A 23,038-nucleotide genomic window follows, 5' to 3' on the forward strand; every position below is an offset into this window, starting at 1 on the left:
AATATAATCCCCACTAATCTCCCTCACACTATACATCAAATATAATCCCGACAAATCTCCCTCACACCATACATCAAATATAATCCCCACTAATCTCCCTCACACTATACATCAAATATAATCCCCACTAATCTCCCTCACACTATACATCAAATATAATCCCGACAAATCGCCCTCACACTATACATCAAATATAATCCCCACTAATCTCCCTCACACTATACATCAAATATAATCCCCACTAATCTCCCTCACACTATACATCAAATATAATCCCCACTAATCCCCCTCACACTTAACATCCACCATAATCCCCACTAATCTCCCTTACACTAAACATCAACCATAATCCCCGTCACAATAACATCCACCATAATCCCCTCTAAATTCCCTCACACTTAACATCCACCATAGTCCCCATAATCCCCCTCACAATAATATCCACCATAATCCCCCTCACACTTAACATCCACCACAACCTTTTAAATTCCCCCCCTCAACCCCCGTAAATCCTCACCATCATCCAACACATTACAATTTCTTCTCCCCACCCCCTCTCTACGAAACTTCCCGGCCTACCTCCCTCACATTTAGACACTATCTCCTCAACCTCTTAACCCCTTCCCCCCCCCTCCTCCTCACATTTTTTTGAGTTGACATTAAGGGCTCGCAACCACGTCAGAAAAATAATAAAAGTAAACTTTACTTGTTTATGTGAACTCGGCATATGAAGGAATAATGTGGTCAGCACTATGCCCAGCCGCCATTACATAACCTAACGTGAGTTAGGTACCCATCAGACTCCGGGACGGTCTACTGACTTGAATCCGGATTCGAACTCGAGAATCACGGGTTAGCAGTCCAGCTCTCTACCGCAAGGCCACTATGTGCAATATAGTTTTAAACTATGGGATAATTAACAAGGCAAAAATGACCATGGGACAAACAAACCAACGTCTTGTGTGACCCCACCATACGATATGACCCAAATTTTTATCTACGCAGTTTTACAGGTCTTGTGAAATATATTTTAAATTATTTATACAAAATCAATAGGCCTATAGGCATAATGTAATTAATCACGGTCTTTGGTGTGAGAAAAGCGGAATCAATAATACAACGTTTATGATAAACATTGAAGCTTTGATGATCTTCAGATGTAAAGAATTGAACGAAACGTAATAAAACGCATTTAAGGTTGTAATTTAGGTTACTAGAGGTCAACCACGCCCATTTCATAATGTCATGATGACCGTCAGATGACCTTAGAGTAGCTTCACAACGGTCTCACACTATAGAAATCTACGATTCACCTGATCGAATTAGATTTGTAAGATTTCCTTTTTACCTATACAGCTTTACAATATTCACTTCAACAGCATGGCTGTGCCATATACATACCTATGTCGCTATACATCTTTATATTTTCTATACACTATTCGGAGCGTCTATTCATCGATTCTATCTCTGTTATACCTATTCAGCCATAAAGTGTCAACTATATTATATATTACATTGTCTTTCGGGGATTAAACAGTGCATCACCTTACGGCATAGAACTAACCAATTAAACAGCTACCCTAACTAGCCAGCTATTCTCAAACAATCAAGCTATTTTCACGTAAAACTATCAGCTATTCTCCCACTAACCAGCTATTTCCACACAAGCTTGAAAGTTATTCTCACACTAACTAATCAGCTATTCTCACACCAGCCATGCAGCTATTCCCACATTAGGCAGCAATTCTCAGGCTATCCACTTTAGCTAGACAGCTATTTCCACATCAGATGGCTAGCAATACTTTCCCCTTTGAAGCTTTACTATAGACTGTACTAAACAAGCTTTTGAAATGCGAAACATAAAAATATTATCTTTGTTCGATTAGTTAGCGCTCGACTTATCAAATGACGGTTTTACCATTGGTTATGAATATCGATCTGAATCCCCACGAATGCTAACCTCTGCCCCGCCTCTTTACTTACTCAATAGTGTGATCAACACACGTGATCAGAGGCAGAACTACAACACCAGTCAAGGCAGGGGGTGGGGGGGGGGGCTTAGGTGGCTCAAAATCCGACTAAAAATCCGATCAGGATGACTTTGTTTATTCACAAATAATGTTTTTCGTGCATTTCCGAAGTGTGATAGATGGACCGAGTACTTCCATGATTTATTTCTCTCCTTGAAATAGTCTTCAAGAAAAATGGCATATTAAATCTCGTTTTAAACAGTCAAAAGGAAAGGTCCTTTGATTTTTAATTATTCATACAATGGAATAATATTCGTGTTGTATTATCAATTAGAATGCCTATATTATTCCTGCAAAAAATGCGAATGGCTAGTAGCACGAAAGAAATTTAAACAGTCGAATAAGATTGGGATGGAGGATGCAACGAGACTCATTAAAATAATCGGCTGCGACCAATAGAAATTGTTTAATCAAAGAATTTAATTTGGGGTATTATTTTTTAAATATCACGTTTCTGTGTAGGACTTTCAAAGGTCTCCACATCAAAACTGTACAGTAGGCCCAGTTTTAAGCTGCTAAATGGAAATTATCAAATAAAATTGTATATATATATATATATATATATATATATATATATATATATATATATATATATATATATATATATATATATATATATATATACGTAGAAATATTAAAAAGTTAAGTATGCCATTTTTAAAGAAATGTTTACTTTTATTTTTCTGCGTTTTTTTTTTTTTTTACGTTTTAAAAATTATATTTTTGTCTTAAAAAAATTAAAAGCAATTTCTTTCTAAATTATCTAAAAATGGAAAAAATAAAGGCTGACAATGTGTAAACAAGAATTATTCAAAATTAACAATATAAATACAAATAAACATAATCATAAAACGGACACTGGAAACCACTACACATTACATATCTATAGACTGGCATGCTAGTTCCACTTTTCACGATTTTCGGCAGTTATGACATGAGGTACACATATTTTAAAGACTCGGTTATTGTAGGTCCTAAATGATTTTTTGCCATATTACTTGTGGTTTTTGTCTAATAATATACTTTGTAAAGATAGCGGTTTAGTTATTCAATTAGGAAAAAAAAATTAGTTGAGTTACTTTATATTTATATATATAAATATAAATATAAATATAAATATAAATATAAATATAAATATAAATATAAATATAAATATAAATATAAATATAAATATAAATATAAATATAAATATAAATATAAATATAAATATAAATATAAATATAAATATAAATATAAATATAAATATAAATATAAATATAAATATAAATATAAATATAAATATAAATATAAATATAAATATAAATATAAATATAAATATAAATATAAATATAAATATAAATATAAATATAAATATAAATATAAATATAAATATAAATATAAATATAAATATAAATATAAATATAAATATAAATATAAATATAAATATAAATATAAATATAAATATAAATATAAATATAAATATAAATATAAATATAAATATAAATATAAATATAAATATATATATATATATATATATATATATACATATAAATAAATGGGCTGTACGGTGAGGCTTGTTATCTGTCAGTTCCGCCCCTGCCTGTGATCTTGAGTTGCCCTATAAAAAAAGTATCGTTTCTTTCAAATACTTCTTGCAGACATCCACCATTGTATTCAGGGTAAGAGTAAATTACTTTCATTGTTCCTGTAAGGTTTAATTGTTATGTTTTAATTATTTTAAAAATAAAATAAATTTAATTGTTATATATTAATGTACTTTAAAATTACTAGTAACACTTTTCTCCCTAATCTATTGCTAACATTTTATAAACATTAAGACATAACTAACAGCAACAATATACTTCTTTTAACATAGTTAAATCATCTATTTTTAGTTTCTTCCTAGTTGATGTCCTAGTAATTTTTGTTTGAAAACATGAATTTATTTTAGCGATACAAACGTGTCAACAGCCTCAACATTATGCCCGTTTTGAGAACGTCCCAAAATTTGGAAATTTTTTGATCAATGAGACTAGACGATTACTATTATATCTTAAGAAATTTATATATTTATTATTTTTTGTAATATGATTACACGCATATGTCCTTACTTTTTTATTTTATTTAGCAGCATGTTGCGAGCTATACTATTGATCTTTTGTCTTACCTACCCGGTCAGTTCGACGGAAAACTATGTCTTTGGGGGATGTATTAGGTAATGTATAATGGTAACAGGACAAATGATCTCAGGACAAATGATCTCACCGACAAAAGATACCTGGACAAAATATATCAGGACAAATGATACCATGGACAAATGATCTCTGACAAAATATCCCACAGCAAAATTTTAATAGTGTATAGGATGATTTTAGTTGAACTGAACATTTTTTTTATTGACCGTCATTTGGTTCTGTTTACTATATTTAATATTGTTTATAGGCTTATTTAATAATTGTGAGAAATGTTTGCGGTATACATTTGTCAAATTGCGCTGAACATTTTAAAATAAAGATTACTAATATAGTATGCGAAGATTAAAGACATGTTTTTGATAGACAGCGTAGGTGGGCTTGACAAACATGAGACAATCCTACCACGTCAGGTGGACGAAACTAGATCAAAGGGTATGAAATAACAATAAAGACACACCTTCGTTCTAGGTGGCCGATTGCTTTGATGGCAGAGTCACGCCTTATTGGAAAGACATCCGCCCTCCATGGACAATACAACTAGCAACTAAAGTCCATAGTTATGCGTCGGTCACACCTTAGTGATCAGGTGACAAATGCTTATTTAAACTACAGGGGTCATGGGAGAGCAAAGTTTGTCGTAGTGTGCATGCAAACAAAGCAGTATCTGTGGTGATTACTAAGCTATGGCGTCTTTCGTTACCTAGCAGAAATGTACAGAAATGTACAGGACATTAGTTTCTTGTGAATTTATGTTTAGAAAGCCAGAAGAAGCAGGTAATGAGATCTGGAAATGTAAAGTTAGAACATGTCGAACTAGAGTTCACACAATACATGATCACATAGTATTGGAGAGATGTAATCATAACGATGTACCTGCTAGCTAAGAAACGTAAACGTTATGTTTGTATTGATGAGGCAATAAAAACAATGGTTTTACTTTACGAACCTGAAGACCCATTCACATTTTTGAAAAGTATTTTGCGTGTTGTATAGCTACCGTTACTTTATTTGTTTTATATATTATAATGTATTATAACTCTCAGACTAAAGAAGTAAGTATGTTTTAATTTTTACTTTTTAAAATCAAACGCTATTATAAAGATTAAGTTTAATAAATCTGTTGATGCATTGTTAAGTTTAACTAATTCATTGTATTCACAATTATTATGCGTAGAAAAGTAAACAAAATCATTTTGACAGTCAATTTTTAAAAGTTCAAATCAACTAAAATCATCGTACATACTAGTACAATTTTGCTGTGTGATATTTTGTCTGAGATATTTTGTCTGAGCTCATTTGTGCATGGTATAATTTGTCCTGATATCTTTTGTCCGTGAGATTATTTTTTATCCTTGAGATCATTCGTCCTGAGATTATTTGTCCTGAGATCATTTGTCATGGAACCACACACACACACACATATACACACACACACACACATATATATATATATATATATATAAATGTATATATATATCTATGTATATATATATAGGCCTATATATATATATATATATATATATATATATATATATATATATATATATATATATATATTGAACCTATAAATAATTCTTATTTTTAGTTTTCACTTTCTCGTATAACGAGTATAGAGGAAGTATTGTAATCGTGCACAAAAATCGCATGAAATTTTGACAGATTTCACCGTTTTACTTCTCAGTATGCATATTTCATCGTAATAATATACGCAGTGTATATATATATATATATATATATATATATATATATATATATATATATATATATATATATATAAACACTAAATACGAACATGGCATTCTCATTGCTGACCTGTTCGGGTTTTGAAAAAAAATGTGTTTTTTTCCAATTAAAACAAATTACAACAGGTCATGTATTGGGGTCTGATAGCAGCAATAAAGTAAACTAGATTTTTAAAGCATACTGATGCACTTAAATACATGACCTGTAGTCGGTCAAAAGAATTTAAAAAATGAAAGCTTTGTATAAGTAATGGTGGCTCGTGTTTGTTTATTTTTTTTTTTTTTTTTTTTGTATTTATATTATTAATTTTAAATGCATTTCCTTTTAATACAATGTCATTCTTTAATAAGCACTTTATTTAAAAATAATAATGAAGAGAAGTAATTACTTTTTAATTCGTTTAGTGCAAATCTATTAAAATTGAGCTTATGAGCACCCCCATTTGACTATTTAAAAAAGGGAAATAAGTCATGGAAGTGGTTTGAACGTTTACTTATTCCCACAATTTCTTTAACTTGCTTTCGCGTCTGTTTTTCCAATCAAATCTTGCGATCGAAATTTCGGGCACTTCCCAGTTAGCTAGCGCGCTGAAATTTTCAGGGAAGCTTTGTTTCCGATGACAATACAATATTCAATTGTTATTATTACTAAATTGATCCATGGAAACATTTTATTGATCATTTTAGACCGCTATATATTTGTACAAAAAAACGTGGGGGAAAAAGGGACATAACCCAGTAATTGTAATTTGATGAAAACAAGGTTCGGTACTCTCCCTCTTTTGGCTTACTGAGTAGTGTTCACGTGGTGTTTGTGTACAAACAACCGGAACAACTTGTGGCCAGTATGGGGGAGACGATATGGTCCAGTGGTTGGGCACACGATTGCTAACCCACTAAACACGGGTTCAAGGCACGTGTTTTTTACGAGTTGTCTTCGTTTACCCAAAAAAAAGTGAATGTGAAAAGATAAAATCGATAGCAAGATTTTAATGCAAACAAACAGACAAAGACTAAAAACTAGAAAATAATTATCATTAAAAAAGTTTTTAAAAACCCACGTTTTCTGATTGAACTAAAAAGTAGAAAATAAATGCTATACATCACAATAATGCAAGCGATCAATAATGCAAGCGATCACTCTACTATGAGCGATGAAAAACGTGGGGCGCCGTGATTTTCTTAGTTTCTAATACTGTTGACTCTCTACAAGCTCCCTAATAAAAGTCAAAAGTATTATCTAATCAATAGTAATATAACTTTTACTTCGTCGCCCCACGTTTTTCATCGCTTACAGTAGAGTGATCGCTTGCATTATTGTGATGTATAGCATTTATTTTCTACTTTTTAGTTCAATCAGAAAACGTGGTTTTTTAAAAACTTTTTTAATGATAATTATTTTTGATGTTTGATTGTAGGAGAAAGAGTACTCTGCTTTTAAAGTAGTTTAAAAACAAAGGGAAAAAGAATTTACACGAGCGTGGGGTGGTGTCTATAGAATAAAGATAATCCAACCGCAGCTATGGTAATCTTTTTTACAAAACAACCATCAAGTTAAAAATGCAATAACATTATTTTTTTTAACTATAATTTTTTTATTTATTTTGGTCGGCTGTGGGCCCCTAAATAGCGTGGGCCCCCTCCGCATTGCGGGGTCTGGCGGCACTGTAGTTCCGCCCCTGTTTCATATATAAGTATTACATCAAATTTGTAGTTCACCTTCTGAGTGATTCCCGGTAACTGGAAAAGAAACTTATTTGATTTTTTAAAAGCCTATAACTTGAGTACTGTTTAAGATACATAAACAACATTACACACGTAAGTAAAGATCTTATTATCTGTCCTCTGACCAATTTGGGGTAATTTCTGTTTACCGGAAGAAGTATTCAACGCTATTTCCGATTTCACGAAAAAGCATATGAATTTATACAGTATTAATATTCCGCATTATTATTCACAAATTGTTTGCTGTTCACCTGATGCGCAATTCTTTTTTCTACGAGATTCTATTATATTTCAAAAGTTTAAGTAATTAAAAATTGATTAAAATCATGTCTATATCGCGAGTTGCCATACCCTGCAGTGTTATATAAGAATATTCGAGAAAGTTTAGGGGAGATCACTTCCGGTTTATTTTAGCGAGGAATTCGAATTTAACGGCGTGAAATTTTTCAAAAATAAATCTTGAAGTCAAAACGTAAAATATTCGAATAATTTTAATCAGAGTCCGTTGTTAGTTTTTGCAGATGATTAACACAATTCTTAAATTGAATAATTATATATATATATATATATATATATATATATATATATATATATATATATATATATATATACAAAAAGAATGTTTATAATTTAATATATTCTGCTGTCAGAATATATTAAATATATATTACTATTGTTAATCCACAGTTTAAATACGTTTTGTGACAAAACAAATTGTCCAAATTGTCCAGACAATACATATGGTGTTGAGTGTTGGGACAAAGTTCCAGATTGTTCCGATCAAACCAAGCGATGCCAGTGTTATACTGATTAAGGTTCAAGAAGTTCAACCAAGCCAGAGTGAGGAGAGAACGGCATTAACCTAGATAAAAACATATTAAATTCCAAAATGAACTGCATCATCGCGTGATGTAGCGAACTCGCTTGAAAATTAAAACATAAATAACCTAGTTTAAATTTTGAATTCATTTTATTTTGTTATGATTTGTGACAATGTTACGTATTCATTAGATAGGTACTTATCTACTAGAAACGTGTATAATTTTTAATTACGTACAATAGTAATGAGTGTATTCGATTGTTATATCGGACTTGAAAAGAAAAAAAAATCATTCGGACCAACTAAGTGCTAATGTTTTTGTCATAAAATGTAACTGCTATTAAAAGGCAAGTGATTAAACCTAATTAAAACAAATATCTTGGTCTGCACAAGAAGAAACAATAAATCTTCAATCGTCCAAACCAAATACACTAAATATACTACGGAGATATGGTTCTAATTTGTAGCATATCGTTTATATCACAAAAGTAAAGTAAAAGTAAAGTGGTCCACGAGGCATGTGAAGAATAATTAAATGTTTCTATGCCCTGGGTATATCGTGGTCAGTGATATGCCCAGTCGCCTTTACTTTCCCCAACATTATCGTGGTCAGTGATATGCCCAGTCGCATTTACTTTCCTCAACATTATCGTGGTCAGTGATATGCCCAGTCGCCTTTACTTTCCCCAACATTATCGTGGTCAGCGATATGCCCAGTCGCCTTTACTTTCCCCAACATTATCGTGGTCAGTACTATGCCCAGTCGCCTTTACTTTCCCCAACATTATCATGGTCAGTGATATGCCCAGTCGCCTTTATTTTCATCAACATTATCGTGGTCAGTAATATGCCCAGTCGCCTTTACTTTCCCCAACATTATCGTGGTCAGTACTATGCCCAGTCGCCTTTACTTTCCCCAACATTATCATGGTCAGTGATATGCCCACTCGCCTTTACTTTCCCCAACATTATCGTGGTCAGTGATATGCCCAGTCGCCATTACTTTCCCCAACATTATGGTGGTCAGTACTATGCCCAGTCGCCTTTACTTTCCCCAACATTATCATGGTCAGTGATATGCCCAGTCGCCTTTACTTTCCCCAACATTATCGTGGTCAGTGATATGCCCAGTCGCCTTTAATTTCCCCAACATTATCGTGGTCAGTAATATGCCCAGTCGCCTTTACTTTCCCCAACATTATCGTGGTCAGTACTATGCCCAGTCGCCTTTACTTTCCCCAACATTATCATGGTCAGTGATATGCCCAGTCGCCTTTACATTCCCCAACATTATCGTGGTCAGTGATATGCCCAGTCGCCTTTACTTTCCCCAACATTATGGTGGTCAGTACTATGCCCAGTCGCCTTTACTTTCCCCAACATTATCATGGTCAGTGATATGCCCAGTCGCCTTTACTTTCCCCAACATTATCGTGGTCAGTGATATGCACAGTCGCCTTTAATTTCCCCAACATTATCGTGGTCAGTGATATGCCCAGTCGCCTTTACTTTCCCCAACATTATCGTGGTCAGTGCTATGCCCAGTCGCCTTTACTTTCCCCAACATTATCGTGGTCAGTGATATGCCCAGTCGCCTTTACTTTCCCCAACATTATGGTGGTCAGTGCTATGCCCAGTCGCCTTTACTTTCCCCAACACGAGTCAGGTACACATTAGATCCGGGTTGACCGAAGGACGTCTCGGGATATGAACTAAAAAATAATGTCTGTTTACTTTTTATGCAATATGAAGTTTTACAAAATGTTATAAAAAGTAAAGACAGCTATACAATGGCTTATTCTCCTAACAGTCATATTAATTACACTAAAGAATCGAATTAGTTCGTTTCTCAGCCACAATTAAAACTCACATAGCGAACAAATATACATATATATATACATATATATACATATATATATATATATATATATATATATATATATATATATATATATATATATATATATATATATATATATATATATATATATATATATATAAAATGTGTGCACGTGAATTACAAATGAGTTATTTATACGTCTACTTGCGTGAAGTTTAACTCCAACATAATTATTACAAGAATCTACTCATCTTATACAATTCGCGCACCGATACAAGCGCTAGATGAAGAAGATAATGTGGTCAGCTCTTTGCCCAGCCAACTTTGTTTCCCAAACGTGGGTCTGGTACCAATCAAAGCTGGATGGACGCAGTATTTTTATTCAAACCTGGGATTCAAACTCGAAATAATCAGGTTAGGATTTGTTAGCTCTAACGTGCAACCACACCGGTCCGTACCATACGTCATTTCATTGAACAAATACAAGTCTACATTTTTCAGTTTTTATTTACAGGAAATAAACAACACATGCTGCATACCCGTGCTCCGCCACGGTAAATCTTTTTAAATTTGTACCAACTTGGCAACACAACGAAACTAAACACAAACACAAAGAAAAAACACAGACTCAAACACAACGCAAACACAAACTCAAGACAAACACAAAATAAAACACAATGCAAACAAACACAATGCAAAGAAACACACAAACGAAAACACAAACACAACATTCATGACATAAACACAACTGGATTTATTAGGGTTCGATCTTCATTGACGAAGTGTTACCTGCGCATATGTTCCGTATGAAGCCGAAACGAAGAAAAAGAAGAAAATCAAAAGAGCCTATAACAGTCGGTTCCATCGAACCCGAGAGGTTCAGTAATTCAGTCTCAGGGCTGACACACAGCCGACTCATATGATTCACGATCTGAGTTTGTCAGTGTGAACGATACAACTATTAAGAAGGGTTTGGTGAATGCGCATATAAAACTGGTGTGGTTCGGTCCCTACAGAAAGTTAAGAACCACTGTTTTAGAGTGCGCTTTGTAGACGGTGTAAGCTAATTTGGTCTACATTTGGTCTTGTCTTTAGAACTATTTTGATAATAGTAGGCCTATATTACAATTTTAAATTACAGCCTAATTCATTTGTCTGATCTTAAAAGTTTATTGTGTGTAGAGTTTCTTTTATGCATCTCTTCGCCTCCCCCCTCCTCCCGGTAGAACGTTTAACACCCCCCCCCCCCCACCTCCGAAATAAAAAAGAAATATAATTTAAATAGAAAAAAAAATATTTTACCAGTTTCGGCCTCCCACACCCCGGAGAACTGTATTCGCTCCAGATAAAATTCAAGTGCTCCCCCCCCCCCTTCTATGTTATAGAAGGCTCTACCTTAACCTTGTATGATTTACAAATGCGACCAGTGTTTCTTTTAGACTTTTTCCTCTCCGGAGGTGGGGGGGGGGTGTACTTGAAATTTTCGTGATGGGAGTGGACTAGTAAAAGTATATTTTCTGTGTAAATTCCATTTCTTTTAATGGGACGGTAGATGTGCTTTGTGTGTGTGTGTGTGGGGGGGGTGTGGAGGGGTCGGGGCGTAGCCTCCCATTTCCCTTCTCTTAACCCCCCCCCCCCCCCCTGAAGTAGAGTGTCGCCTAAAAGAAATTCTTAATGCGAATATTAATATTATGCGAATAAATATTAAATTTTGTTTGAGATTAGGTGCAAGGTTTAGGGGTATGGCTACGAGTATACTTAGTATAAAGATAAATTGTAGATCAAGCTTTTTAGCGCAATTTCCATTCTGGAGAATTGCGTTTATTAACTCGTCTTTTCTGGGAATGAATGGATGGTTGAATGGATGGATGGATGTGTGTCCGCAGCTTTAAGTCGTATCTCCTCCTCAACGAAGCAATATCGAGGACTAGTTCCAAAAGCAATTATGTTAAGCAAGTTACGAGGATAAACATAGGCCATACAAATTCCGGGTTTCTTTCATGGATTTCCCGGAAAAGCCAAAAAGCCTCGAAAAAATGCAGTTTTTGGCACATATCTCGGCAACCAGACCACTTAGCGACTTGAAACATGTACCAATCGATTCCTGCCATAATTTAGAACAATATTGCCGAAGAAAGTTTTCAAAAATATCCTTTCGTTTGGTCACAAAAAAATTTTTGAATTAATTAAAATTTGGACTGAATTAGTAGGCATTTTATGCAACCACACCACACGCGTCATCACGTTCAATAGCTGCGCCATCACGTTCAATGGCTGCGACGTCACGTTCGGTAGCTGGGCGTGCAATGGTTTTTAGTCATGTTACTCTATTGTAAATAAAACATGTAAAATACTGAAAAAAAAAATAATAAAAAACGTTTTAATAACTAACCAATGGTTTTACTAACCCTGCTCTTGATTTACGCTACGACAGAGCTATTTTTAGATAACACAAGGAAATTGCGCTAAAATTGTCACTAGACTTTTTTTAATTACTTGTTTTCCGGTAAAAATGCCGATTCTGAATAAAAATTTGTTTGTTGTATTTCTCTACCTTAAGGGATCATTTATCTGGTTTCATGTTTTTCCGTTTTTCCAACTCAAGGAGGTGCAAAACCTCAAGATTTGTGAAAATGTTTGCATGATTACAATACTTCCTCTAAACGTTTTACTTTCTCGTATACGTTTAGTATACGAGAAAGTAAAAAGTATAACTATACAATAATTTGATTCCGATAACATAATTTGAAAACATCTCTCCATACCTTTCTAAATAGGCTTACTTTTTGCAAAATTGTTAGTCTCATAGTGCTGCTTGTATGTAAGCCATTGAATACACAGGGTTACAACATATATGTCAATTTGTATTAAGTTTCTACGTTTGATCAGTCCATTTGACATTTGAAGATCTGACAAAGGACGCTAGTCAGAAGTAATTACTTCCATATCGTGTTTTTTAAGCTAGGCCAATCTCATGTTTGCAGTCTAACTCAACCACTTAGCCACGCCGCCCCGTCTGGTGTGAACATATAATTAGGATGTAAGAAACAAATAAAAAAGTTAATAGGGAATTTCGAACGATCGTCGTAAACAGAAAATTGGTCGCATCCGCTCAAACCCATTAATAACTCACTGTCAATGAATAATGGCTTTTTCACTTCTTTTTCTTTATTTCTGAGATAAACTAGTGGTATCATTGAAGCTCACACCTGGTGTCGAGTTATTAATTAATTACATAAAAATAACCGTCACTAACAAACCTGTCTTTCAAATAACTAGACCTAACATTAAAAACACGTGAATTCCTACTTAATGTAGTGATGTCAAACAATACAGCCGGACCAGTTGGTATGTACATTTTTAAAAATTATGTTTGGTTTAAAGAGTTATAGGCTTCGTCTATCACAAGCCGGTTTTGTTAGCTATTCCACGGATTATTCATAAAGGCACACGTTGAAGTAAAACATGTTTTTCTAACTTGTTTTGTTGAGTCAGTGTTTTTGCTGTTCTGAAACTGGTTGATTACTCGATTTGTGCACCAGTAATAAAGTATAATATTTAGGGTGTGTGTTTGAGCAGTAAGCAATGACAGCCTATGTTAACATTTGAGGGGGTTGGGCCGTCTTGAAGAGTTTTCATAGGAAATAACTCATATGTATCGTTTTTATTTGGTAAATTAAATAGATTGGCATTTAAACATTCAAAAGGTCACTTAATTTACATAAAACAGAAATGTGTCGGAAAAATAAATTTACAAAATAAGAGCTAATTTGAAGACTTCTAAAAACCCCTCTGCAAACATTGGGGGCCCCCGGCTGCAATCCTCTCAGCCTCCCCCTTAAATCCGCTGATAGGGGGGTGGACATGATCCACAGATAATTTGTGATGTTAATACCTAGCGGCTTTGTCTAATACTTTCATTTTTTCCCCACCAGAATGTTGTCCGCTCGCGCCGTGATTTTTTGCCTGACGCTGCTGGCTTTACCAACGCTCATTAACAGCAAATTTGTTGCCTGCTACGAGTAATTTAAACAAAAAATTAACTATACATACACACAAACACACACACACACACTATATTTATCTATAATATAAGTTTCGATGTCTGTCTATCTATGTATCTATCTGTGTATGTATCTATCTGACCAGAACGCTCTAGAGAAAACACAAGCAAGTTAAAAACTTTCACAGTGAAACGAAAACGAAATATGACGTCATATTGAGCATAGAGATGAAAATTATATCAAGCCGGAGAGTGCACACAGTAATACGACGTCATTGATTCTCGAGTAAACATTGAATTAAAAGGCAATTTTGTCTAATCTAAGTGGTTTGCGTGAAGAGTTTCTTTCATACAATTCTTCGGGTAGGGGCGAAGCCCCACCCCCGCGTAAGAACGTCTAAGCCCCCCCTCCCCAACTGAAAAGAAATTTCTTCATCGATACTCTATAATAAAATTACCGCCTAATTAATGTGTCTAATCCAGGGGTCGGCAACCTTTTGAGACGAAAGAGCCAAAAGTTACAATTTACAACATTACCCGGTTTTTAAAGAGCCACTAACATTTTTATGTCTATTGTGTAGGCCTATTTGTTTAGTATATATATATAATCCTAAACAGATGGCTTATATTATATATATATATATATATATATATATATATATATATATATATATATATATATGTATATATATATATATATATATATATATATATATATATATATATATATAATTTAAAATAAATAGCTTTGAATATATGAGATACTCTCATTTGAATTTGTGTTGAGAGGATCTACTATGTAAGACAGAGTACTTGCATTTGTTTTGAACAGCTCAAATCTCTCAGTGAAAACATCCTTCATTGTGTTTATATTAACCCTTTGAGCCCTGGCCTCCCTGACCTAATTTCTCCCATTTCCTGAGCTCCCAGGGCCAAACCAATTTTCACTTATCTGCTTCTTACTTTAACTATAACTTTTGAACCGTTTGTGATAATCAAGCCAAATTTAGTATCTAAACTCGCAATCAAACAACAATGCAGCAAGATTCTGATTTTTTTTTACAACGCTTGAACAGAACAATGTATATAAAACGAACACATAATTATTGTTTTGATAGAACATAGAAGAAACCAATTTACATTTAGTAATTGTTTTGTTATTATTGATACCTGGCCATACTAGTTCATAGCCAGAAGTCCACTTTTATGTGATAACTTTCAAAACAGTTATCACTGACGGACCCAATGCAAAGAAAAATTTCGCATGTTTTGCACCAGTAAACAGTTTTTTTTCGTTTCTGAAAGTCTTTGCCCTTGGCACCACGTGCATCAGAACGTACTTGAACAGTTTCATTGTCACTGTCAATTTCAATGTCACTGTGTTCAGTCTCAAATTCAACGTCACTGTCATCACAATATAGACCAAGTATATATTCTCTTCTTCAGAATTAATAAGTAGTTTATTGCCTGAGATGCAGTCATTCTGCTTCTTTTGTTGATATTTCGGTCTTTTGCTTCATCTTTTGCACTAACTTTATGTGATGAAGTCGACGGCTGTAGCTCAGCTTTTCGTTTCGGCCGCATTGCTACGAAATGTAAACACTTTCACTTTCACTGTTCCTTAAAATCTATTTTTAGAATCATAATCCTGCACTCAAAAGACATATGAGCAGTTTTTAGTCAGTGTCCCGCTAATTATACTTAATTAGATGGTATACCGGCCGCTAGGAATATGCCGCTAGATCATCGGGCCGGAAAACCGGCTTTTCGGACATATATGCCTAATGTTGAAGCCGGTTTACCGGCCTGGCGGGCTCAAAGGGTTAATGCTAAAGTGATTGAATAGAAGCGTTGTTTTCATAACGATATTTTTTCAGATTTTTCGTAACAGTAATTTACCGCTCATCATGTATTCAACAAAAAAAAAATTCTCGAAACAAGCCATCTTTTCAAGTAAGACATAGTAGGCTAGATTTTCCTTTCAGTTTTACACTTAGCTGGTTTAGTTTCTTTGTGAAGTTGAATAATTCAATTCGGAATGGACAATGTAATGGGAAGTACACTGAGATAGGGAGTAACTAAATATTCTAATATAATAGTGAATTTTTTTTGTTTATATCTTTTGTTATACCGTTTATTACCGAGTGTTGCAGACTAATATTTTTATGAGTTTTGGAAATAAAATAATTTTAATATTTGTGCATGGAGCTGAAGAGCCGCAACTGGATATCAAAAGAGCCGCATGCGGCTCGCGAGCCGCAGTTTGCCGATCCCTGGTCAAATCTAAAAAGTGGTTTACTTGCAATTTCTTTAATCCAATTCTTCGGGTATTGGCTAAGCGCGACACCAGTGTTTCTTTCAGAGTTTTTCCTCCCCGTAGGGGGAACTTTTTCTAATCTAAAAAGTGTTTAGCGTGCAGTATTTTTTTTTCAAGCATCTATTCCGGTAGGGGCGAAGCCCCGCCCAGATTCTTCATTTAGTATGTATGATCTACAAATGCAACCAGTGTTCATTTCAGACTTTTTCCTCCCCGGGGGCGGGGGTAGATTTTTCTGGGAGGGGGCGAACACTGGAAAAGTATATAATTATATTTCGTTGAATGGGACGGTAGACATGTATTGGACTGTGTGTGGGTGGGAGGGGGGGGCTAAGCCCCCCTCCTCCCAAGTAAAGTTGCCTGAAAGAAACTCTAAATGCAACTTTTGTCATGAATGAGATTAGGTGCATGGTTTAGGGATATGCCTATGACTATATTTTGTATAAATTAAAGTACCGAGAAAATAGACAGCACTATCAACCTAGCGCCCGTTGTATCCTTCTTCAACGGGCCATTTCTCTCGTATATATATATAGTTATATATAGTTATTAGCTATATATAGCTACTAGCGTGCCCGTCCCCGCGCGTTAAAGTCTAACGAAATATTTTAAGAGGGTTCCATCATTGCGTTACCAATCTTATATTCTTTGACGTGTTATCTTGTTTTCTAAATCTGAGATTTAAATACTAAATCCTAGCACGCCCCCTGGGCGCGGTGTATGAAAGCCTTGAGCGTATGTTAACCATTCTCTGTAATAGTAAGATAGAGCACACTTCATCGACCGCCCTGGTCTCAGGGACATAAAAGGGCACACTCGCGAGTCCCAGGTTGTACTACTGCAGGGGCATCGCGTACGGCCCCTGGCTTGATTAAATCATCGAATGTCTTGTGCCACCGTGTCAATATTTTAGGGTGCTTCTTAAAACGAACGTAGGCGCCATAGTGATCACGGTTAAACCCGGAGGCCTAATTGCCGTCCTTAAGAATTTTTTTTCACAGAAACCTTCCTGGGAGTATCCTCTTCAACTTTCCAAAGTTTCATAACACTCGCATGATCAGTGTCGAACCACATCCTACTTTCATTTTTTATAAACCGTATATTGAGAAAAATCGCACCCTCCCTGGGTGCTGCCCTTGCGAAATTAAATAAAGATTTTTTTTTCGCAAAACCCTTTCCTAGAGTGTTCTTATGATCTCCACAAAGTTTCATGGCACACAGTTGAACTGTATGACACCGCAATGGACTTTTATTTAAATATACCGTATAAAGTGAAAAAAACCAATCGCGCCCGACCGGGATGCCACCTCTGCGCCGCCCCCGCGAATTTATTTTTTTATCGCAGAAACCTCCCCAGGTATATTCTCAACAACTTCCCAAGTTTCACAGCGATGTGATAAGAGGTGTGGTAATGAAAAGACAGACAGGCAGACAGACACACATTCACAAATACATTGCTTTATATGTATATGTATATATATATATATATATATATATATATATATATATATATATATATATATATATATAGTTATATAAAGTTATATAGAGTTATATAGAGTTATTTAGAGTTTTATATAGAGTCTGGCGGCATGGTAGTTTTGAGCCTATTTATTCTCCAACATTTATATTCTGGCATTGGTAAACGCCAAAACGAAAATAATTCTTCATTAATCAGATTGCAAGAAACGCAAAGATGAATAAAAAATTCAAGAAAAGTAGAAACGATAACAAAATGCTGTCAAAAATGTATTCATAAAAACTTGAAGAAAAAAAAAGAAAACACAATATATTAGTTTAGCGGACAAAGTGTTGATGGTGAATGTTGTGAATTTAGGAATCTGGGATCATACGCCAACAACTTTCGGATTAAACAAACACTGAGGCCGTTTGGTAGACGGTATTAAATATTTAATTATTTTACGATTATGACACAACCGTACCAGATAGCACAATAATTATTAGCCACCCCACCCCCCTCCCCCACCCCGTTCCGGGCTTGCATCCCTGTCGTATAATGATAGTCTGTCGTGGGAGGGTCGACTTCGGGCAGAGGCGTAGCGACCCTTCCCGGCAACCTGGGGACAAACTTTCAATTTGGAGCCCCTCTCGGGAGCAAATTTTCAATTTGCACCCCCCTCAAACTTTCGATGTGCAACCTCCCCCCTCTCAAACTATTTATAATGCAAAAATGCAGCTTAAATGACATTTTAATTTGTTTTTACAACCCATTTTGGTGCCCCCTAAGGTCGGCGCCCGGGGACATATGTACCCCCCTGCCCCCCCCCCCATCGCTACGCCTCTGACTATGGGTAAACCTCAGTTGTCGACTTGTTGTCATTATTCCTGATGATCTACACTACAGACATCGGTCTGTCGTGTTACTATCCGTATATAGAGCAGAGGCGTAGCAAGGGGGGGGGGGCGGGGGGACATATATCCCCGGGTGCCGACCTTAGGGGGCGCCGAAATGGGTTGGAAAAATAAATTTAAAGCTTGATGGGGGTGCAAGTCGAAAGTTTGTCCATGGGCGCCGGAAGGGTCGCTACGCCTCTGATATAGAGTCTATGTGAGGTTACTAAAATTGTATTCCCAATTTAATACACATTTAAAAAAAAGGAATCTTGATTACTCCGATGATTCATGAAGACGCCTTGAAGAATCGCACCAAACCGCATCGGATGGGGAGGTGTTGTTGCGTCATTTTGCTTAACATGAAATTCATAAAAATGATTATGATGTTAATGAGGGTGTAATAGAGCAAACTATTTATGTAAAACTTCTTTGAAAATGACCGTTTAGCTGTAGTTATCATAAATAAACTGCTTAATAGAATAATGATATTTTAAAAATCAAATTGTTAATTTTAATTTATATACGTGTATACGTGATAAAAGGCCCGTTGAGGGAGGATACAACGGGCGCTAGGTAGACAGTGTTGTCTCTTTTCTCTAAGCCAAAACCAAAAACAAAACCAAAATCACCAACGTAACTTCAAATTGAACCGAAAATGAAAAATGACATTGACATTATATTTCGTTGGGGGGGGGGGGGGGAGGTGCTTAGCCTTTACCCGAAGATATGCATGAAAGAAACATTTTTAAAATTAGACAAATGAACTAGGCCGTTATGTCAGTGCTTTTATTGTAGAATATCGCTGACGTCGTTACTATTGTGTATTTTTTCGCCATTGGCTTTTTAATGCATTGTTTACTCAAGAATCAACGATGTCATATTATTTTATGTATTTTTCCGGCTTTAGGCTGTTTCCTACAATATGTTCCATATGACGTCACGTTTCGTTTTCATATTACTGTGCAAGTTTTAACTTTGCTTGTGTTTTCTATATAGCGTTCCCAACAGATAAAAAGGCAGCAAAACCATTAATATAAACGAGATAAATTGCAAGTTGAGGGAGATTTACAACGGGCGCTGGGTTGATAATGTCGTCTCGGGGAGGGGCTGAGCCCCCCCCCCCTGCACGTAGAGTCGCCTGAAAGAAACTCTAACAGCGACTTTAATCAGGTTTGAGATTAAGTGCAAAGTTTATATTTAGTATCAGTGTGCAGTAACGACGTGAAGATTAAGTTTAAATCCGGTTAAAATGCCGATTTACGATACAAATCCGGTTTCTGTGACATTGTTCGTTTCCGGTTAAATTTGAAATTAAAGTTGTGATTTTGGTTTTTATTTAGATTTAGATAAATAGACAGCACTCTCAACCTAGCGCCCGTTGTATCTCATCGGGCCATTTATCTCGTTTATATATATATATATATATATATATATATATATATATATATATATATATATATATATATATATATATATATATATATATATATATATATATATATATAGAAAGAGAGAGAGAGAGAGAGAGCCAGAGAGAGAGAGAGAGACTATATAAGTATGTATTATTATATGCATGTATTTATATGCCAGTATTATTTGTACACAGCTCCAGTGAAAGTTGTTCTCGTTTTTGCTCACATAACTGTTTGAGTCCTTCGTGCAAACCTGGAACAAATACAATTTGTCCTCACCACTACGCATGTTACTGTGGAAAACGATCTAGTGGCTAAATATTTGAGTTACTGATGAACGTTCCTATAATGTCAAACTTGTTTGAATAAAATTTATATTTTTTTCCATCGAAATTATATTTGTTTTTCTTTTTTTTAATAATACCCGTATATTAGCTAGGAACTTTAAAACATTATATTTAAATAAAAATCATTATAAATTAATATTACACAACTGATACTGAGTAATTTTTTCTTGGTAAAAATAATGAAGAAAAAAAAATGAAACAAAAAATAGTGTCTAGAGATACTCGATTCGTTGAGTTACTTAACTGATAGGCCCATGAGACCCCTTGCCCGTGGTACCTTTTGGGTCCTTGGAACTTATTCATATGGTTGCTTGCCATTGGGTCAACATTTCTTTATTCCTTACTGACGTTAGATATATTCTTACAATCTTTGTTTACGCATTTCTGAATGAATCAACACATTCTATAAAATTCTACGAGTTACATCTAAAGCGCAGTTCAAGTTTCGTTTATTTGGCGGTAAAGCGATGAATTGGGGGTTTGTTAGTACTAAGCTACGTATATATTGTGGCAATAGCGTAAATTACTACTTCCGGTCAACGGAAATTACTCATAATTTGAGAGCAGGTAGAGAATTAGATATTTTACATCTATGTGAAGTTTCATTGAAAGTAGAATACTCTCCACTTCCTGATTACCGGAACCCGCAGAAAAGTTGATACAAAACGACACATTTTATATAATACATGTATATAATGTTCATCAACTTAGCTGTAACAGTACTCAAGTTATCGTGTTTACAGACATACACACATACACACAGACATACGGACAGAATTGCAAAGCCCAGTTTTTCCGACAAGATACGCATAGAACGAACGCCAAAATTTTGATAAATCTGCATTTATAATTTTTGCCTAATTAAAATAAGTCCTCTATACTCCGTATATGATGAAATACTGAGGTGTAAAACTATGAAAACTGTCGAAATTTCATGTCATTTTTGTGCACGATTACAATACTTCCTCCACACTCTGTATACGAGGAAGTAAAAAGGCGTGCGCAAATAACAGACACATTAGATTATATCTTGCTTTGCAAGAGAATACAACACAGCTTAGCTGGAGACTGTAAAGTGTGAAAGCTGGGGACATGGCCCTATATTCCTCAAGGGGCCGGATGTGTTGAGAAAATTAAAACGCGTGTCTAAAGTACAAAAATAATGCCTATATCATAAGTGCTTGTTTTATTTTAATGATTCTTTACTGTATACTAACCAGGTGCATAAATAAAATATTTATTTTTTTAATAGACAGAAAACATGTTATTTAATGCATTTGTACCTATCATTAAGATATATATTAAGGCCACTACCCTTTCACGAACCCATTCCTACTTATGTTTCCCTCATTTCTCGCTTACTAATGTTGTAAACATAAATGCCACGATTTTATTACCCGCTGTGCTAAGTTTTATTAAAGACAAACACTGCCGTTTAATGTGTAGGTCGTATGCAGATTTATTGCCGTGTTTGTGTTGTAACTGCTACACCTGTTCTAGTTTTTTTGGCTCCTGAAGGCAGGCGAACATAGGCCAGACAATAAACAAGTCAACCAAATCTCTTCTGTGGTGTTCGATTAAAATAAACTAATCGATCCAATAGCAACGACTAGAATACACATCTCACACAAGATAGCGTCTACAACACAACACATGAAGCGATAAGGTAAGAGTCACACAATACACGCACAACTCTCTTTATTTACACAAGGTTTACATTGTGATTGATCGCAGTCAGATAACGTACATTCACACCCGCCCATTCGTCACCAAAAGTCGACTTTACCTGAACCCTTCTCTTCTCCTCCCCCCCCCCCCACCCACGACAACAGTAATGACATCATAAACTAAGCCATTAACTACAACAACCTAATTCCCATGCAACGGCTCTATTTCTAAACTAACCAATGAACAATGAACAATCATAACGTTAATTCTGATGATGTTTTGTATAACACACGTACAAACTGTATATACATATACGTAAATTTTATAGTTCAACTATGTGTTTGGAAGGTTATCAGAGGCGTATCCAGGTTTTCGTTGTAGGGGGAGCGAAAAGAGCAAATAAGGCGCCGAATTTATTTTCTATATACGTGTATTTTATATATATATATATATATATATATATATATATATATATATATATATATATATATATATATATACATATATATATATATATATATATATAATTACTTATATATAGATCTATATGTCATTACTTCGCTATGATTTAAAATAAATTGAACGTAGCACTCAGAAGAAATAAG

At 34.8% G+C, this 23,038-nt stretch overlaps 2 long non-coding RNA genes across 2 annotated transcripts; both read left to right on the forward strand.

The window, feature by feature from the left end:
- Positions 1–4,136: 4,136 nt before the first annotated feature.
- Positions 4,137–8,621, forward strand: LOC131936306 (uncharacterized). Its single transcript, XR_009386047.1, has 2 exons — positions 4,137–4,224; positions 8,359–8,621. It is a non-coding gene; the product is annotated as an uncharacterized LOC131936306 (long non-coding RNA).
- A 5,102-nt stretch (positions 8,622–13,723) lies between these two features.
- On the forward strand, positions 13,724–20,811 carry LOC131936254 (uncharacterized). Its single transcript, XR_009386039.1, has 3 exons — positions 13,724–13,789; positions 14,267–14,353; positions 20,613–20,811. It is a non-coding gene; the product is annotated as an uncharacterized LOC131936254 (long non-coding RNA).
- The last annotated feature ends 2,227 nt before the right edge of the window (positions 20,812–23,038 follow it).

Source organism: Physella acuta, unplaced genomic scaffold (assembly GCF_028476545.2).
Source record: "Physella acuta isolate Inbredline_101_S28 unplaced genomic scaffold, ASM2847654v3 ptg000014l, whole genome shotgun sequence".
NCBI lineage: Eukaryota > Metazoa > Mollusca > Gastropoda > Physidae > Physella > Physella acuta.